Here is a 20,736-nt window from a genome sequence, read left to right on the forward strand (position 1 = left end):
TTTAAGTTCAACAACTAATCCTAATGAGTGCTGTGAACTAAATCCATTTGAGTAAATAAAGCAATTTGACCACAGTAAAACCCAATAAATGATGAGAACTCAAACCAGCTGAGTACTGTAAAAGCTGGTAAGTTAAGCCAACTCAAACTGTTTGAGGAAACTGATTGCTACAAACAATTTGAGTTGAAAAAACAAATCTATTCGAGTACGGTGAACTTCATTTAAGTTGAAGTAATGAGGTATTTAACTCATTACCTTCACCACTGAGTTCAAAACTCTTTTCAAATGAGGAGATTTACCTTCCAGTAAATTTTGAGTTAACCACTCATTTCAACTGTTTTACAGTGCAGAAATGGTGATTGCTGCAGTGGTGCTAAGGGTGGAAACGTGTGAATTAAGAGGCGGTATTGTATAAGAACATCTCTTTTCAATATAATTAGGGCTCTAAAATCCAAGCATCTAATTTTTTACTTGCTTGCAAGATGGAGATTACCAAAACATGTTACTAGGTTGTTATTTTTCACATTTTCTGGGTTGACAGTTGGTCTTAGGACCCAATTTTAACATATTAATATGGAAGATTTTCATCATGTTTAATACCTACTTGCACTTTGAGCGTAAAAGAAACATATGCATTTAAAACAGAACTAATATCAGGCCCCTGATTATACTTAGAGATTTTTTAAAGCAGAATGAAATTGAACATCATTTACAACGTTATTAGATTTGACCCACGGTCATACACGGTAGAGAGTTTGTTTTGTGAGGTAACCTGTATAGAATTATTTGCTATGATCTAAATGAATTGGTTTTATTTGAACTAAATGTATTTTTAAACTAAACTGAATCTACCTGACTGCATTAGATTAGTCAGGTCAGATAGAAATGACAACTGTACAGTTTTTCTAACATTTTTCACTCAACATGAGAAATGGCACTGAATAATAAATATTAATAGAGATTAAACTTAAGCGTACCCATTATGTCTATGCTTTAATATGCGCATGGTTGATGAAGTACATTTTACTTACACATCCAACACGTGGTTTGCGCTTTCTGCTTAAATTTATTGCCATTTAAACATGACAAAAAGGCCATGGAGTTGGTCATTACAATAATCCATCATGTCTGCAACTGCTGCTATCCAGCCTTGTGCTAAATTCAATCTAGGAAGGGTCAACACATCTTTTTTTCCCCCCTCTTTGCCACATGGCTGAGTGCTGGCTTTTCTAAACTGTCATCAGTTTACCTTTGTCAACAAAAGGGCATCGGAGGCAAATTAAAAGCAGAGAGTGAAGCCAACAAGCTGGATTAAACATTAGCTGTGCTGGAGAGCTTTGGTTTCACACTTACCTTGATGAAATTTACCTCCATGAGTCTAAGATCATAATTAACATATATTTGGACTAACATCAACAGTCTGAATAAAGGCATTTTATGGTGTAAAATAATTAAGAAAAAAGGAAATATTTATTATAAGGCATCACGGTGGCGGAGGGGGATAGCACTATCGCCAGACAGCAAGAAGGTCACTGGTTCGAGTTTAGCCTGGGTCTGTTGCATTTCTTTGTGGAGTTTGCACATTCTCCACAGTGTTTGCATGGATTTCCTCTGAGGGCTCCTGTTTCCCCCAGTCCCAACACATGCGTTATAGGTGAATTGGGTAAGTTAAAATTGTCTGTAGTGTCTGTGTGTTAATGAGTGTGTATGGATGTTTCTCACTGATGAATTGCAGCTGGAAGGGCATCCGATGCGTAAAACATATGCTGGATAAGTTGGCGGTTTATTTCGCTGTGGCGACCCCAGATTATTAAAGGGACGAACCCGAAAAGTAAATGAATGAATGAATGAATGAAGTATTTATTAATAAAAAAAATCTTAAAACACGTGCATGCAAACATATTTTATATTTTCTTTATATAAATAGAATTAATTTATTTTAATTAGGTTTAATTTAAAATACTCAATCAATTGATTTTATTTACTTTTTTAGTAGAAAGCAATTTTATGATGTAAAATAATTAACTAGGAAATAATTATTAATTAAAAAAATCCTAAATTATATGTGCATGCATATTCTTTTTTATTTTTATTTTACATAAAGCTATAGAAATTTTACAAATTTATTTTAAATAGGTTTCATTTATTTTAAATAGGTTTCATTTAAAATAATCAATCAATCAATCAATCAATCAATCAATCAATCAATCAATCAATCAATCAATCAATCAATCAATCAATCAATCAATCAATCTTATCAATCAATCAATCAATCAATCAATCAATCAATCAATCAATCAACCAACCAACCAACCAACCAACCAACCAACCAACCAACCAACCAACCAACCAACCAATCAATCAATCAATCAATCAATCAATCAAACCTTCTCAGTAGAAAGAAATTTTATTCATTCATTCATTTTCTTTTTAGCTTACTCCCTCTATTAATCCGGGGTCGTCACAGCGGAATGAACCGCCAACTTATCCAGCATGTTTTTATGCAACAGATGCCTTTCCAGCTGCAACCCATTTCTGGAAAACATCCATCCAGACACACTCATTCACACATACACTTTAACACTACGGACAATAAAGCCTACCCAATTCACCTGTACTGCATGTCTTTGAACTGGGGGAAACCGGAACACCCGGAGGAAACCCACGCCAACGCAGGGAGAACATGCAAGCTCCACACAGAAACGCAGAGGCTCGAATCAGCGACCCAGTGACCTTCTTGCTGTGAGGTGACAGCACTACCTACCGTGTGATTGCGTCGCTAGAAATTTTATTATGTAAAATTATTAACAAGAAAAGATAATTTAAAAAAAAAATCATAAAACATACCTGCATGCATTTTTATATATTTTCTTATTATACATATTTATCTCTATATAAATTTAACTAATTTATTTTGAATAGGTTTTATTTAAAATAAGCAATCAATCAACCAATAAATTAATAAATCAATAAATCAATTAATAAATAACTAATCTTATTAACCTACTTAGTAGAAATAAATTTTATCATGAAAAATAATTAAGAAACAATAAAATATTTATTCGTTTAAAAAAGCCCAAAACATGTGAATACATAAATATTTTTTCTTATTATACATATTTATCTATATAAATTAGTTTTATTTATTTTGAATAGGTTTCGTTGAAAATAATCAATCAATCAATCAATCAATCAATCAATCAATCAATCAATCAATCAATCAATCAATCAATTGTACTAATCTGTTTAGTAGACAGAAATTTTATCATGTAAAATAATTATAAAAAACAAGGAAATATTTATTAATTAAAAAAATATAAATAATAAAATAACTATTATAAATTTATTATATAATGTGATAATTTCTTAAAATAAAATAAAACATACGTGAATGCATATTCTTACATATTTTTTTCTTATTTTACAAAGATTTTTCAAATTTATTTTGATTAGGTTTCATTTAAAATAATCAATCAGTCAATCTTATTGACTTTCTTAGGACCACTATTAGTACTTTTCGTTACGTAAATTGTACAGTTACAGTAAGATATAAACATGTATATGTAAATATTATTGTATATTGTGAATTCATAATTATTACTTATGAATATATAAATGCAAAATTACTGTAATTTTATCTATGAATTATAGTTAATTTATACATACTTATGTAAATTATAAAAATGTATTATTAACAAATATTTATGGTTTGGTTTGAAGCAAACAAAAATTCTCATAAAATTAAGCTTTTTTGTGCATAATAACGCCTAATAAATATTAATTATTATGTGTTTTATGCAAATGTCAAACTGCAATTATTAAATGTACAGACAATGGCTTGCACACCTACCAGACGTTCCCTCTTAATTCAGCTTCATTTAAAAACAGCCCAGAGTGAATTCCTTCAGCTTGCATGCCTGGTGATTTATGCACATGCACCAGTCGAATCACATCCAAATCTTTCCGGAGCTGATGTTGATATGGATTACGCATTCTGCTATAGTGATTTCTGCTTGCTTCAAATGTCCCCAAAGCCTAATCAACCCACAGAAGGAGTAAATCAGTAGATCTCAACCCTTTGCCTCATTGATTACCCTCCTTGTGGAGCCCACCCAGTCCTCCATTTGGCTGTCAATGTAGATCCTCAAGGCACCAGAGAAACCAGCCTATGAACAGGCTTTTATTTTGTATGTTTGTACTGAACAAGTATTGATCTTTGTGCGATGGCTGACACAAGCAGGCTGTGCTTCAGAGTCGATTTCAGGCATAACCATGCTATATCAAATCCTGCTAGAGACTCTCCATATACAGACCCTTTCTCTCAAAATGACATGATTCTTCTTTGTTACCGCAGGTTTCATTCAAGCTGAATTGACTTTTTGCTTTGTTCTGGTTTTGTCATGGTCGACTTGACTGAGACGATCTGTTTGGTGGAAAAAAGCAGACAAATGACTTCTCAGATTAAATAGTTTAAACTGGTATCACTGCTGAAGTGCATGTCTGAAAGTATGCTTTAGGACAACTACTACAGTTATGTTCCAAATATAATATACGATAGCATTAACTATAAATGTACTGGCACATGAATAATTCCAATGGAATTTTAAAAAGGCTGTCAATGTTATTATCAGTAGTCAATCTCAGATTTAAAAATGCTGTATGCACTTCAAATGGTTGGAAGCTAATATAATTGTTATTGGTAGTTAATAGTTATCATTTGCATTGGGCATCGAATTGAAATTATGACATTAGCAAACTGGGTGAGTTATTTGCGGCTAGTTTGTCCGTTGAAAAATTTTATTTTTCATTTTAAAAATGTGTGTCTCAGTGTTATATCTAGAAAATCTATTTCATGAACCTAAGGCTAGATTTTTGTAATTATGATTATGAATTAATGGGTGTATGCCCTGTAGGCCTAAATAACTGGTTCAAGAATACTTTTACAAGAAGGTATCATCATATTAGCCTGGTTCTGTCAACATTGCATTTGCCTCCCTGTTTAACATTGTATACATATAAAATTATTTTATTTACAAAATATTGCTGACTACTAATAAATCATTGGTTTGGCTTGCCAGCCCGTAAATAGCCTTAAACGTTACAGCCATTGATATCTACACTGTAAAGAAGTTGTAGGTTAAAGACAATTCATTTATGTTGTCCCAGCCGCAGAACATTTTTGAGTGTATTATGTTCTCAGAATTCTGGCCAGCTGACATTCTTCAGCATTAACATTTTGTATTAAACCAGATTACTGAAATCAACACTGAGTTGTTTCAACTCATAAAACAACACTGATGTCTTTTGTGGAACTGCTAATATTGAGCCAGATGAAGACTGTACATTTGGCCAATAACTGATCTTATTTTGATTCTAACAAGCTGGGTTAAAATTATTTATTCTGAAAAAATGCTATATAAATAAATCTGACATGACTTGATTCAAATCAAATTAGTTTAATTGTTATGAACCACATAACTCCACACTGTAAAACCCCAAGTTAAAGTTAAGATAACTCAAACTATTTGAGAAAATTGATTGCATCAAACCATTTAAGTTCAAATCTAACCATAATGAGTACTGTGAACTTAATCCATATGAGTAAACGAAGGAAATTGAGTACAGGAAAAGTAAAGAGAACTCAAACCAACTGAGTACTGTAAAACCCAATGAGTTATTGAAACTCAAACCGTTTGAGGAAACTGATAGCTACAAACCGTTTGAGTTAAAAAACAAATCTATAAGAGTACTGTGAACTTAGTCCATTAAAGTTGAAGTAATGAGATTTTTAATTAACTTAAAACTGAGTTCAAAACTCTTTTCAAATGAGTAGAAATAACTTTCAGTAAATTTTGAGTTAACTACACTCATTTCATTTGATAAAGTTGACTGTTGGGTTTTACAGTGCAAACAAAAATGCAATTTGTAAAATGATTATAAGTTCATTTAAGCAGTTTTTTTCTGCTCTGTGCAACTGGTTTCAAAGCGCAATATTTGTTTTGATACAGAAAAGACACTTGATATAGAACTGTGCTATTTTGTCCTATAGCATTGTTTTATCAGTAAATTTTTATTTGCATCTCAAATTAAATTTTTAAATTTTCATCTCTAGAGGGTGCATTTTCAAAACAAACAAGGGCATAGTTTGATAATGAGGTGACTGAGTGTGGAATCATGATCTTCATTACATCCTACAAGACTCCTGCAGAATTGATGAGCTAAAGTTTTTAAAACTTTTCATAATGGTAGTATAAAACAGTGTACACCTGAATGCCATCAAAGCAAAACCAGACTGTTAAAGCAAATGCTGATGAGAGACAAGTGTGATGCAGCATGAACAGCACTTCCGGTTGATCAAGTCTTGATCACAAGGGGAAGCAGCAGCACTGTTTTATCATAGTAAATACATCTAAAGTATCTGTTTGCTACATATTTGAAACATATTAAAGTGTTTTTCTTTGTCAATAATTGCTTATTACTCTAAATTTGAACATTCCACCACACATTTGGGATAATATAAGGTAATGTACACAAGACAGCGTAATATACAGCATATTTTGTAATGAAAAATAAATTACATATTGTACCTTTAATATATCTTATAGACATGTGTCTCCAACTAAGTCTTAAGTCCATTAGGAAAAATTATTTTAAGAGTTCACCAAAACCTCAAGTTATATTAAGATGTGTTAAAAGAAAAGAACTGGAGGAAAGAAAATGTTCAAACAAGACCGTACTCGCTCTGTTTGGCTCAGACAAAGACGTGTGGTTTGGTCAAACAGTGTAGAGGACAGAAGCCATACCAGAGAGAAGACACTGTTGACTCACAGCTGTTTAAATACGACTGCTTCACTTGTAGGAGTGTTACATTATGGCTAAAAAATTCTGCCCTTTACAGGAATGCTAAATGAGGACTGAAACTGTAACTACTGCCATTATAGGAATATCTTATGTAATGTGCCACCAAATTTCTGTGCAATCATATTTTCATATGTAACAGTGGTAATAGAGAATGACTTGGATTGTTTACATGATTGATGGTTTGGTGCCACCTAGTGGTTAAAACATGCAGGAGTTTTCTTCATTCTGTCCTTGCGCAGCCACTGTAGTTAAGCAGAAAAAGGCTGATGCTGTTACGATTTTGTCTGCAGTATATTGCCCTGTTTTCATGTGATGTGATTTGATTTGTTTCTCAGAATAAAGATACACTGTGACTGTAAACCACTTTTGAAAAGTATCATTGCTTCAAGTTGGTGAAAATTGCGAAAAACAATGCAGAGGTCAACAATCGTTACATTGGTGCCGTGACCCGGATGAGAGTGAAGTTTAGGGGAGTAAGTGTAACGGAGGCCAGCTAATGAAGTGCTGTGCTGGTAAACCTCACTCCTCTGACCTCTAAAGGTGCTCTAGCGACAGGCACTAGAGGCCATGGTCTTTAGTCTCCTTGTTAGAGTAACCATGTGGAAGGTCGCCGGTTCGATCCTAGCTTGAAGAAGGTTGGGTGGTGTAGGACCGGCGGGGTTACACATACTTATATCAAATCCATATTCATGTCCATTTATATCTTCCTGAAAATTTGACTACATTTACATTTATGCATTTAGCTGACATTTTATATAGTAGCTGGTGCTTGATGTTAAAACTTTCTAAACTTTAAACTTCTATATCTGTGATGAAAATGTATTAACATGTCTTGCACTCTGAATTCTTATCTTTTCCGATGCCAGAAAAACACACTGCATTTGTTCCACCAAAAATGCATTACATAGTGATTCTGACAAATATCCTTTGAATAGCCAGCAGTGGGATCATCAACATTGTCTTCTGGATGTCAGATGCTTACGACTAGATGCAAAAGTGCTGTGACTAAACTCAATTTAATGTGCTCTCCGGTATTTGAAATACATAAATATGTCAAGTAAAGGGCCCTTAATAGACCTGTTTGGACCAGTGATTGCAGCAGTATTGTTTCCCACTGATTAGGACGAAAACATACCCCAAGGACCTCCCATCCCACTGCCATTTAATCAGCATTAGCTTCCTTTTACTTGCTGTTTAATCTGCTTTCAGTCCAGGTACTTTGAATAAATCAATAGGAATACATGATTGTCTAATGATTTTCGGAGGCCATCCCTTCGACCGCTGCTGCATGATTTAGAATGACTAATTCCACTTTTTAACATTGATCCAGGCTCATGGAGGACATGCATCCTTGCTGAACAGAGTCTTAAAGGAGGGCGGGGAAGACCAAGATGTAATAAAAGAATAATTATATGGGTAATCTGAAAGCTTTTTTGCTTCAAATATATTGATATTTGCTTATAATTATCTTATTTATATCATTATCTATATGAAAGCCAATATACAAAAACTGTGACTTTATAAGTGTTTTCTACAAAGGAAGCATCAATTGAAGATTTTACATTTGTGACTAAGATGTACAGGATTTTAGTGTATAATCCAAATGTTTTAATGTTTTTCATTTAAATTTATCAGAATCATTATTTCATTACAAACCCTGCCTTTACCTGCTGTGGTTCGGTGTTTTCCACAATGGAAGCATCAATTGAAGATTCCACTTAAGTGTGTCCAATTCCAAGCCTCTGCCTGTTGAAGCAAACAGCAGCTTGTCTCTTGTTGATGGACACCATAATCAGAGGGGAAGCTGATTAATTACAGACTCGGCCACAGGGGCTTCACTTCCTATAGGGGCCTCATTAGCTTTCTGCTGCCCTTTTCAGACCAGCCAGGCTATAAAATCATTTCACTTAATGAATGTGATCTGCTTATTGCATTTCCAGAATATGTTTTGTTTATTTGATGCAGAATAATATGATACAAGCTAACAGAAAGTACACTGCATATGTTTTAAGGAAGCATGTTAAATTGTGGGTTATAGACAAGCCTTCAAGGATCAAAACAATAAATGTTTTTCTCTGTCATATTGTAGAAGATGTGTTTAATTATTTTTTGAGCAAACATTTTTCACCTTGATTTACATAAGCAAACCCGTAAAATGTCAATCAGTGCTATAATAACTAGCTATTTTAAAGACCTATACAAATCTTTTCTACTCCGGAAGTACTAGGCTAACTCATTCTCATTTTAAATATTTATACTTATTACTTTATTTGCTTCAAAATAGCGATCATATTACTATCATTTTATCTGTTTGTTAACAAGATGCTGTTAATAATTCTGAATATAGTACCCTTACTATTATCCTTTTTATATAATTTAATAAGTAGAATAAATATCTTATATATTAGTTTTTTTTTATAATCAGCGCTTTTTTAAAATATATGAGCTGAAATCATGCATTATTTGCTTATAAAAGAAGACCTAAATGGTGAACCTGTCCCTTTAAATGGACCGTTTGATTGAGTCGATTCAATAGAATTAATCAAGAATCGATAACAAAACGAAACGAAAAAGGCCATGTGCTATTTTGAGCAGTTTGTAATTAAAAAAAATATTTATATAAAATAAAATGCCCATTTTTTGTTAAGATGTTAAATTAAACTTGTTATTTTATTGTTTTGCGAGTTTGTATGTTCATGTAAGGACGCCGCCTTTTTATTTTGGTGCGAACTGGAGTTTTGGCAGGACTCTGGAGGAAAAAGAACTGTCATGGTGGTGAAGTAAGCGGCTGTTTACATTTTGTTCTGTGGTGGTTTATAGGATTAAGTTAACTATAGCTCATTCAGAAATTGACCAGTGGCATTAACATGTTTGTTTGGTATTTTGGGTTTCCTTCAGGTGGTTTGGCACCTGTTTTTATCCAGTCCTGATTGTGAGCTGCTTTGCTTGCGGACTTTCTATAGCCCGTGGATGTGTATCTAGTTTAGTGACCTGCTGGCCGTTGAATGAGCTTGCTTTGTTCATAAAGACCTCCCTCTGTGGGACAACACTGGGAATATTAATGGGATAGTCAGGGTATTTGTTGCTTCCTGCTTTACAGAGGATTCAGTTGGTTTGCCAAAGATGATGTAAATTCGTCTATAAAAGGTCTGCGTTAATAAATCTAATTCAGAGTTTGTCTAATAAAGGCCTACGACTTTAACAGAGCTTGAATTATTTAATAACATAAATAAACATAAATACCCTATGCTTAACATTGTGAACATTGTCTATATGCTAAGTAAAATTAATGTCTTGCTCTGTATTTTTTGTATATATTATGTCAAAATGTGAAAATATATATAAATATTTTATATTTTTAAGCATACATTTTTACCATTATTTTCATACATTTAAAAAAAATATTTTAATAACTCAAACTTAATAAGATGTAATACTTATTATTTTAAATATATGTCAGAATATTTTATGGTCAGAAGATGTTTAATTTTTATTGCATAAATTTGTTACACAAAGTGAAGATTACCAATATTTAGACATTTTATTTTTAAAATTAAGCAATTTGAGCACAGAACCCAATAAAGAGAAGAGAACTCAAACCAACTGAGAACTATAAAACCCAATAAGTTAAGGCAACTTTGGAGAACGTTGGAGAAAACCGATTGTCACAAACCATTTGAGTAAAAAAATATATTTTCAAGTACTGGGAACTTGCTCCATTTAAATTGAAGTAATGAGATATTTAATTAACTTGTTACTTTCAATACTTTTGAAATTAACTTTCAGTAAATTTTAAGTTAACTACACTCATTTCATTTGATAAAGTTGACTGTTGGGTTTTACAGTGTTCTAAAATAATATTTTAGTCACAGAACCATCTTTAGAGATGGAAAGATAATCCATTTAAATTCAAGCAAAACAGTGCAAAAATACAAACTACAAGATTTCAACAAAATTATATATTTTTTTTGCTTCTTGATTTTTGCTATTTTTGAAAATTTTATTTAATATTTTTCCCCAACATATACATTTGGACTGCTAGTTTTTGAACCATTATTGTAAGTTATTTTTGTTAGACAAGCTCCAGATTTGGCTTCAGTACTGATTAAACTAATGTCTATGCAAAAATATAATATTGTATACAGCATTCTACAAAAAATCTTAAATCAAATGAGAGATTTGTGGGGGTTGTACTCATAAATGCTGACCACCGTTAATATTCCAGTTATTATTTTGAATGAAAGTATCACAGAGTTGCATGTAAAAATGTATAAATATTAAAGTAAAAATCTTTGAAATCATTATTTTTTTAAGAATAGGAATTGTCATTAAAAATGGCTTTTATTTAAATGACAATACATTAGAAACAATAATAATTTAAAATTGCTGTTTTCTATTTTAATATGTTTAAAAATGTAACCTATTTCTGTGAGGGAAAAACGTAATTTTCAGCAGCAATTAACTTTTTATGAGAATATATAATTTTTAATAATGTGAAGTATTTTAATTAACATTTTAACTTGCATGACATCCAGTTTATTATCAGTTGTCAGAACTTTTATTAAATACATATCCAGCGTCCTGTTACAGTCAATATCAAAATACAAAATGCAATCAAAACAACTGTTTAAAGGTTGTTCATTTACCACATTTTACTGGGATGTTAATCATCCCATGCGTTTTGCATGAATTTGACTTCTTGTAAAGAATAGCGGCGACTCCACTGCCTAACAAAGGAGCCGATCTGTGTGTAATCCATCTCTTTGCATTTCCTAAGTGGCTAAAGACCAAACTAGTAAAAGTCACTTCCTCTAAAGCAGCCCCCCTCAGCTAGAGCATGGCTTCACTCTTTTCAACAGTGCACCACCATGGTGCTGCTGCTGCTGCTTCTGCTGCTGTTTACCGAGAGAGTAAACAAAGTAAGTCAGCGATGTCAGATTATGGAAAAGGATTGGGGTCAAATTAAAAGCAGCAGCCCAGCATGGCCAGCTTCCAGTTTCTTTTTTTCCCTTCCTCATTGAATCAGTGACAGTTTGTTTTCAGACGTGTTAGTGGTTTTGTGCCACTGTTTATATGTCTAAACCATGAACTTCAGGTTGGACGTAATGCTTTAGCAGCTTTTGACAGGGATGGGCTGAGATCTCTTGAACAAAAACAGCAATGAATCTTAAGTTGGAAGGAAACGTCCTTAGCCCTTTCCAGCCATTGGTTTTTAATCAAAATTACCTTGTAATTGGTGTGTTTGATGAGATTAGTTTGAATAAAATCAACCCCCATTCCCGTTTTTAACAGGATTAAGCAGAATGAAAAGCAGCTTGGGAAAAGGGTTCATTCGAAAGTCCAAGCATGAGAAATGGATGGAAATGCTATAGTTTAAATAAAGAAAAAAAGGAAATGAACAAAAAAAAGTAGACTTGTTGGGAATGCAAATCACCGTCAATCCTATTTTATGCTAATCAAAGAATAGCAAAACATTTCAATGTATTCCTGTCTTGTTATAGGCAGGCTAAGAGCTTCTAAATCCCTACCATTTACCAAATTAAACTAATTTAAAGTGCTTCCAAAAGGCACATCTGTAGGCTGACGTGGGTCCAAGCCTTTGAGAGTGGGCTTTCGCTAGGCTTTCTACGTCCCATTGATCCTTGAATAGTCATGCCTGTCAGGCAGCCATATCAACCATTATCATTCTAATTTTACTGCCTTTCTTGGTCCCTAATCTAATTTGCAATGATGCCTGAGCATTTCGCGAGGCCACAGCACTTTCTTCAGAATTTCAACAAGGGCATTAAAGCCCCTCAATTTACATTAATGAAGTGCACATTTAATTAAGGGGGAAAAGAGGGGGAATGGAGGGTTCTTGAAGATCAGCAGTGACTTGAGGAAGATCGGGTGTGCAGGGGAGGAACAAACTCAAAACCAAAAGGGTGTCCTCCTGCTATTGGGTGTCTATGCTTGCTGAGCCTCCAATGAGCTTTTTGGCAAACAGCGTTTGCTGTCAAATCTCTGGGCTTGCATTGTAACGAATTCAGATCATTGTTGTTTAATACTGTTTGTCAGTGTTGAGAGTCACTTCTAGTCATTGGCGTACTTTCAATCTGATACTTTTTGAATTGTCTCCAGGGCATCACAATATGGCTCTTTCTGCCACGCACACAAAAGTCTGACACTATTTAAAGGTTTTAGGCTTGAGATGTTCTGTGTTTTAGGTTTGGGATGGTAATGGTATGGTTTATACCAGGGATGTCAAACTTAATTTCTGGCAGTCCGCAGCCCTGCACAGTTTAGCTCCAACCTTAATTAAACACACCTGATCAAACTAATTGAGTCCTTCAGGCTTGTTTGAAACCTACAGGTAAGTGTGTTGGAGCAGGATTGGAACTTAACTGCGGGGTAGTGGCCCTCCAGAAATTGAGTTTGACATCCCTGATTTATACTCATGAAACTGCAATTATTTGAATACATATCAAATAGCAATATTGAAAAATATTATTAAAATTTCAAGTAAAAGTTTTCTTTTTTACTATATTTAAAAATTCATTTCTGAGACGGCAAAGCTGAATTTTCTGCTGCAATTTCTGTAGTCTTTGGTGCACACCGTTCACACTGTAAAACCCAACGGTCAACTTTATCAAATAAAGTGTGTGTGTGGTTAACTCAAAATTTACAAAAAGTTAATTCTACTCATTTGAAAAGAGTTTTGAACTCAGTGTTGAAGGTTATGAGTATGGGTTTGTTGCAATGTGTTTCTTCAAATGGGTTGAGTTACCCTAAATTATTGGGTTTTACAGTGCATCAAATCATTCTGATATGCTGATTTGGTACTCAAAAGGTGTTTCTTATTATTATTAATGTTAGAAACAGTTGTTTATAATTTTGAGGCAATATTTTTAAAAAGAAAAAAATTACCTAATATATGTGATCATAAAGTAAATAATTTTATATATTTAAGCTGTTTATTGGTCATCAGTCAGAGCATTAAAAATTGGAGCAATATTTGTACACTGTTTCTGAAATAGAAACATGACATTTTTATAAAAAATATTTCTCATTCTCATTTATTTTATACAAATATATAAAATGAGCAAATCTTTAAATTAGTTTCCAAAAATCTACTCAAATTTAAACTATATTTATTAGATTAAATATCTAAATATGTATTCATATACATTACTGCTACAATTTCCTGCAGCGGTAACATCACAAACACCAAAAAATAAATCCCCAAAATGTTTGAAAGGGATAAAAATGCATGGACATTAGGAATTATTAGATGTTGTAATATTTTAACAATCAGACTTTAAATTCTCCTTATTGTCAATCATCCTTAATTGTGTTCCCTATACACAATAATATTATAATTTGCCATGTGATTCTTTTGTAACTTGTTTGTTATAGTCTTTGGTGCACACGATGCATCAAATCATTCTGATATGCTGATCTGAAATTGTTGAATTATTTCTAATTTTACAAATCTTTAAAATAGTTTTCAAAAAACAACTCAAAATTTGAACTATATGTCCAAATATGTATTAATATATGCTACTACAACTCATTTTATTAGGTCTTTAATTGACATTATACTATTTTTGTTATATTCAGCAAATTTCCCTTTCCCTAACCCCAAACACTCTACTTATAATTTAATGAGAATCAGTTGGCATGTAGATGCAATGTAACTTAAATTCAAGTGTGATCATTTTTAGATGTAGTTATATTTCAATAATCAGTCTTAAAATTCACCTAATTGTCAATCATCCTTAATATTGCACCCTGTTCACCATACTAATATTATTTGTCATGTTATTCTTCTGTAACTTATTTGTCATTGACAGAAACTATTGAAAACATCACTTTTCCCCATCACATAGGCCAATGTAGAGCACAAGAATGCTTCCATTATGGACTACAATGCTTTCTACACCCTGGGCATTGGGTCATCTAGGGTGTAGCTGTTGCTTACAAATATTTTACAGCAAAATATGCCAATTCCATTATATTGTATTGGGAATGGCTGAAACAATCATTCATCAACATTTCTGAATTTTTGAACCCAGAGCACAGGCTCGTTCTCTTTTAGCACAGATTTGGGTGAAGCGGCTCTCTTCTCTTTTCAGCCACTCTGTGTTAGGACGTTTTGCAGGAATAGGGGAGGCTGGCCAACAGCGGTGACCCAGGCCCCTCAGAAAGGGGAAGGCCAGACTCAGTTTGGGTGGCACAGACAAAACATGTTTTCAGAGCGAGTCTCGGTCTCTGTGGAGGGACAGCGAGAGGGGGCGGACCCGGGTCTCAGTGAAACAATCTCGCTACTTTAATGTGAAAAGGCAAAGTTATAAATTCATCTATTTGCTCTCTCCTGACCCTGCCTTTCACTCAATCCCCTGCTGGGACGGCTGAGTCAGACACAATGCATTAGCCTGTCACAATATTGAGAAAAATTGAAACCAGGAAGAAAGACCACCAGATGCTTTATTGTCTTTGCAGTTTCCACATAATTAGCTGGGAAGAAAAGTCAGTGGTCTGGTTGCAGCGCTCTGAATGAACTTGAGGACGGCAACACAGCCCAGTTGTATGATCCATTCTGGCCGGCTTTTCCCTTCCTCGTCTCCTCCTCCCTTCCCCTCAACACGGCAGCGCAAAGTTTAACTGTGCGTGACAGATGGCCGTGAAATTGGTTAACACACAGCACACCAGGCTGTCTTAAGACAATTCAGCTGGCCCACACTGACAAGCGGTGTAGCTGAACAGATTAGGAGAATCAATCCGTTAACACCTCGTGGCATTAAGTTGGGCTTGCTGCTCGAAAAACGCTCCTCAGGCAGTTTGTAAAAGTGCGTCATTTGTCATTATTTAAAATCCAATGCGGGCCACAATCAAAGAGGCATTAGACTGGCTTGATGATGCATAAGTGGCTTTTGATATGCCACAGGAAAAGTCACTTAATTTTCAGCGTGTTGACTGGAATATAGTGAAAATGGTTAACAATTATGCAGTGTTCGATAAAATTTTCAGAAATGAAAATATGTAGATTAGAGGTTAAAATCTACATTTGTTTATGCAAGTTTGAAACTATTTTCATTCATTCATTCATTTTTTTGTCGGCCACAGCGGAATGAACCGCCAACATATTCAGCATGTTTTATACAGTGGATGCCCTTACAGGATACACACACACACACACACACACACACACACACACACACACACACACACAAACACACACACACATACACATACACACACACACACACACACACACACACACACACACACACTCATACACTACGGACAATTTAGCCTACCCAATTCACCTGTACCGCATGTCTTTGGACTATGGGGGAAACCGGAGCACCAGGAGGAAACCCACGCCACTCCACACAGAAACGCCAACTGAGCCGAGGTTCGAACCGAGTTGTGATGCCTATATACTGCCAGCATTTAAAACAGTAATTTGAATCTATTATTTAATCTAATTGTAATTTATTGTTTAAATTTTTTTATTAAAATATTAATGGCAGCACCATGGCCCAGCACTTTTGCCTCAAAGCAAGAAAATAGCTGGTTCAAGCCCCAGCTGGGCCAGTTGGCATTTCTATGTGGAGTTTGCATGCTCTCCCCGTTAGGGCTACAAAATATATCGTTTGAGCATCGATATCCCAATGTGTGTGTTCACAATATCGCATCGCAAGACATACAATGTTGAGTTGGGATTATAGTTGACCAGAAACCACAGGTCAAAACACAGGAAATTTGTAGAGACTCTGCATAGTTTAAGCATAATTGAGGGAATGTTCATGTGAAAGTCATGTGCTTGTGTTTTTAAGGCATGTGACTATGTAAGCGTTTTAAAATAAGCGTAAAGAAGTTTAATAAATATTAATCTCATTGAACAATTTATATAATGAATAGTATGTATTGTTAATTTACATTTGATTATTCAATTTCTGTAACCAAATACTGTTAGACTCTCCACAGAAAACCAAAAATCAATGTTTATTTTACTTTACTACTTGCTCCCTTGTTAATTTATGACTGTACTTAATTTATTATATGTATGTAATACATTACAAAAAATACCTTATTTCACTTCTCTATAAAATTATTCAAATCAATCTGAAGTCTTAGCAAAAAGTTTTAAGTCATCTGGTGAAATTATATGTCAATCAATATACTACATTATATGTATCGAAAAGTCAAATTTCTCCATTATTGTGTAGCCCTACTCCCAGTGCTCGCGTGGGTTTCCTCCGAGTGCTCTAGTTTACCACATTGTCCAAAGACATGCGCTATAAGTGAATTGGATGAACTAAATTGGCTATAGTGTATGAATGTGTGTGTGAATGGGAGAGCGTATGGGTGTTTACCAGTACTGGGTTTTGGCTGGAAGGGCATTCGCTGCATAGAATGAAAATATATATACTTTTAATTTTGCAATTTAGATTTTATTTTCATAAAAATTTTATTTCAACATTTTCATTTAACTTAAACTTTACCAAACTTATTTAATTAAAACATTTCATATATAGACAAAAAACTATATAGACATTGTTCAAAACTAATACAAATAACAAAAATGCAGTTGCTCACATGCCTCCAAAACTTTCTAATTAGGGCTGCACAGCATTGATATCGCAATGTGCACTTCTGCAATAGTCACATCGTAAGATATGCAATGTTGAATTTGTTGAATAATGTTGAATCTATACAATTTATGCAAAAAAGACAAATTTTTGTCTTGTCTACATTTCAAAGTGAAAACATGATAAGTTCACTTACCCTACTGCAGATCATAATGCTTGTGTCACAGAATTGCTTATAATTTTGACTTATTTCTTCTGAAGGTGAAACAAAACAATATTTGTACGTGCTCTAAGATTTTTTTAATATTTGGACTGAAAAAAAGACAAAGCAAAGTAAAAAAAAAGATTTTTTTTTAACTAAATAACATTAGACTCATCAGAAAACCGTCAAGTAGTGCTGTTCAAACTATCATGTGAAACTGTATTCATATCACAATATATTTATCGAAGACAAGTAATATATCGGTATATCAAATTTTTCCAATGTTGTGCGGCCCTATTTTTAATACTACTACTTCCAATGTATTAAAACTACTTTCATCCTCTCAACATATTTGCTTTAGCTGATATGCAAAACAGAACAGAAAACGTTACAGACTGAAGCAGTTTTCTCACTCAATCTTTGATGTATATTTTCACAGTGTTCATCTCCTGTCGGTCACTTGCAATTCGTTTGAAATGAGACTCTTGTTTGGCCTATAAGCTTCACCACCCCTTAGCCCTGCACAAAAGCACAGAACTTGGAGGCAAAGGAAGTGAAGAGAGAAAGGCCACCTTCAGTCTATGTGTGCATGAATCGTAGAGATCCATTAAATCTATTTCACCGGCTTTCCTTGGTACTCCATACATAAGCACCCAGCCTAAATTCCCCCCATAGTGACTCAGTGAAAGGGAGCCGGGATGAATAGCACACTTTATTGGAGCATGCCATGAGTGGTCAAACAGCAGTGGCGGGCCCATTCTTCGCCCCTTCAGGCCATTATTAAAAAGGGCTTTACGGAGCCTTGTAAAAGTGTTCTCTCCTCAGGGGGCCTGCATAATAAAAATCGAAGTCAAATTAAAGCCCCGCGGAGCAAAGAACTGTGGGTGGGCTTCCTCCAAGAAGCTGTGCTGATGTCCCATTCCCACCACTTGTGGCACGACCCCAGTCAGGACACTTTTATTTGGCTGACAGCTTCATGAAGGACAAGAACACAGGCTCGTACATGGCATGAAATCGGCCACAAAAGCCGAGTGAACGGATGAACAATTCCCAAGCAGGATGTGATCACAGAATAACTGGGCGGCAGAGAGAAAACATATGTCATTTCTACCTGCATTAAGGACTCTCTTATATGAGAAAATGCTGTGGCCAGAGGAGGAGCCAATCTGTCGGAGGGATAGGGGGTGAAGTTTTTAAACCGGGTGCAAATGCCTGGTTTTGAGGCAAAGTCAATGAATAAATCAGGGCTTGGTAACAGTACTGGCATAATGGCTTGTGGAGGTTTTGAATATGTTAAAATGCCTTTTCAGAGGCCAATGTAGGACTGGTCCTTTGCAGCTGTAACACTTTATGGACAATGACCACTCAACAGATGGGAGTCATGGGGAAAAAAGAGCTCAGTGTTCCTTAGCTAAGGAGAATTCCGCCCCCAAATCCCCTCAACCATCCCACCGACTTGGCTGTCTGCCCCCGCAGGTGTCCCGTGGCACAATAAAAATGCAGTAAAATGAGCAAGTTGCTTCAGTTAAGTTGAGTTTGTTATGAATAAAAAGAAAACGCTTCCACTGATTGCACCATATCAGTATTACTTCATATTACATATTCAGTTGTGCATGTTACACTAAAAAAGCATAGAGAAATGGCATGTGGCAAGTAACATTAAATCTGTAAAAGTTTTTCTGCTTTATTTTTTTTCAGTCAGTATTTTTTGTTGAAACAAACTTCGAAGTTCAACTTAGAATTTTAAATAAAGTTCTTTACAGTGAACTTTCATTTATATACACTTTCATACAAAATTCATAAACATTTTTATTAAGTTTGCTACTGTATATAAAGGCTGTGCGATTTGGGGAAAATTATCTATTTGCATTTTTTTTTTGACAGATATTGCGATTGTGATTTGGTTTTTGATTTAATTTTGTAGTCAATATTCAGCTTAATAATATTGTAATAATAATATAGATTCCTACTGCTAAAATGCTGTGTGTTAGTTAAAAAAAGAAACTGAAAAGCTATTTCTTACCCCAATATTTATTCAAATTTGTTTTTAAATATGCAGAAATTAAACTCACTTTTCTCTAGACCACATAAAATTACCTTATCATTCTATAAAAAAGTTGAACTAAAATTAGAGAGATGATGTAGCTTATTAAACAAACAAAAATAATAATAATAAAAATACAAAACCCTCAGCAAACTAACATGGCTGATAAGAGGCAGACTGAAAAGTTCTAATTGGGCAGAATGAAAGTGTGCTCACTCAATTGTCTAGTAAGACTATCACACACAGACGGCAGTCACGCATTTGCTCTGGGTGGGGGTATTTAAGTACATATATATATATATACATACTCCATATCACTGCCTTTTGTGATTTAGCTAATAGCAACGTTTCAAAATGTGATCGTGATTCGTTTTTGATTAATTGTACAGCTCTACTGTATATCATCTAATCATATTTTTAAGGGAAATTTTTTGTTTATTTTTATGTAGAACACATGAACATTTTATCAGATTTTATTGTTTTATTAAGACTAGAAAAATAAAAATGCCAGCTTAACTTGATTAGAGTTCTTTTACTTTTTGGCAGTTTATTTGCACGACAACACCAAAACGTCTGTTGAGGGACAAAAAACAATAATAATAAAGAAGCAAGTACAAGTTTTTGAAATCTTTACTATTCTGTGTAGGAGGATCATTTTGAGAACATTTTCATCTGTATCAGAAACATGTTGGGAAAAAAACTTTTTTATTAAATTGTTGTCATTAGGCATGGGTAGGGCCAGATGGAATCTGCGGACATTTTCTGCTATTTCTGCTGAGAATTTTGGTAAAAGTCTGCAGATTTCTGCTGAATTATTTTGGGAGTCTCATAACTAAAACCTTAATATATGAAATAAAAAATAATATATTTTTAACATTTACTTAATGTTAAAAATGCGAATCCAATTAGATTAACTTTATTTGGTAAATATATCTTGTAAAAGACATATAATAAAACAATATAAATCTAAAATATTACTGCACATATTGCATTGTACATAAATCAGATGAACATTTTCACATTAGTCAATAATATTACTGAAATTAATAAAA

At 34.0% G+C, this 20,736-nt stretch overlaps 1 long non-coding RNA gene across 1 annotated transcript in view; it reads left to right on the forward strand.

The window, feature by feature from the left end:
* The window catches only part of LOC141379847 (uncharacterized), a 59,124-nt gene extending 38,919 nt beyond the window's left edge, over nucleotides 1-20,205 (forward strand). Inside the window, exon 3 of the long non-coding RNA XR_015520248.1 lies at nucleotides 18,080-20,205. This is a non-coding gene — a long non-coding RNA (uncharacterized LOC141379847). The remainder of the gene's footprint in view (nucleotides 1-18,079) is intronic.
* The last annotated feature ends 531 nt before the right edge of the window (nucleotides 20,206-20,736 follow it).

Source organism: Danio rerio, chromosome 21 (assembly GCF_052040795.2).
Source record: "Danio rerio strain M-AB ecotype USA chromosome 21, GRCz13ab, whole genome shotgun sequence".
NCBI lineage: Eukaryota > Metazoa > Chordata > Actinopteri > Cypriniformes > Danionidae > Danio > Danio rerio.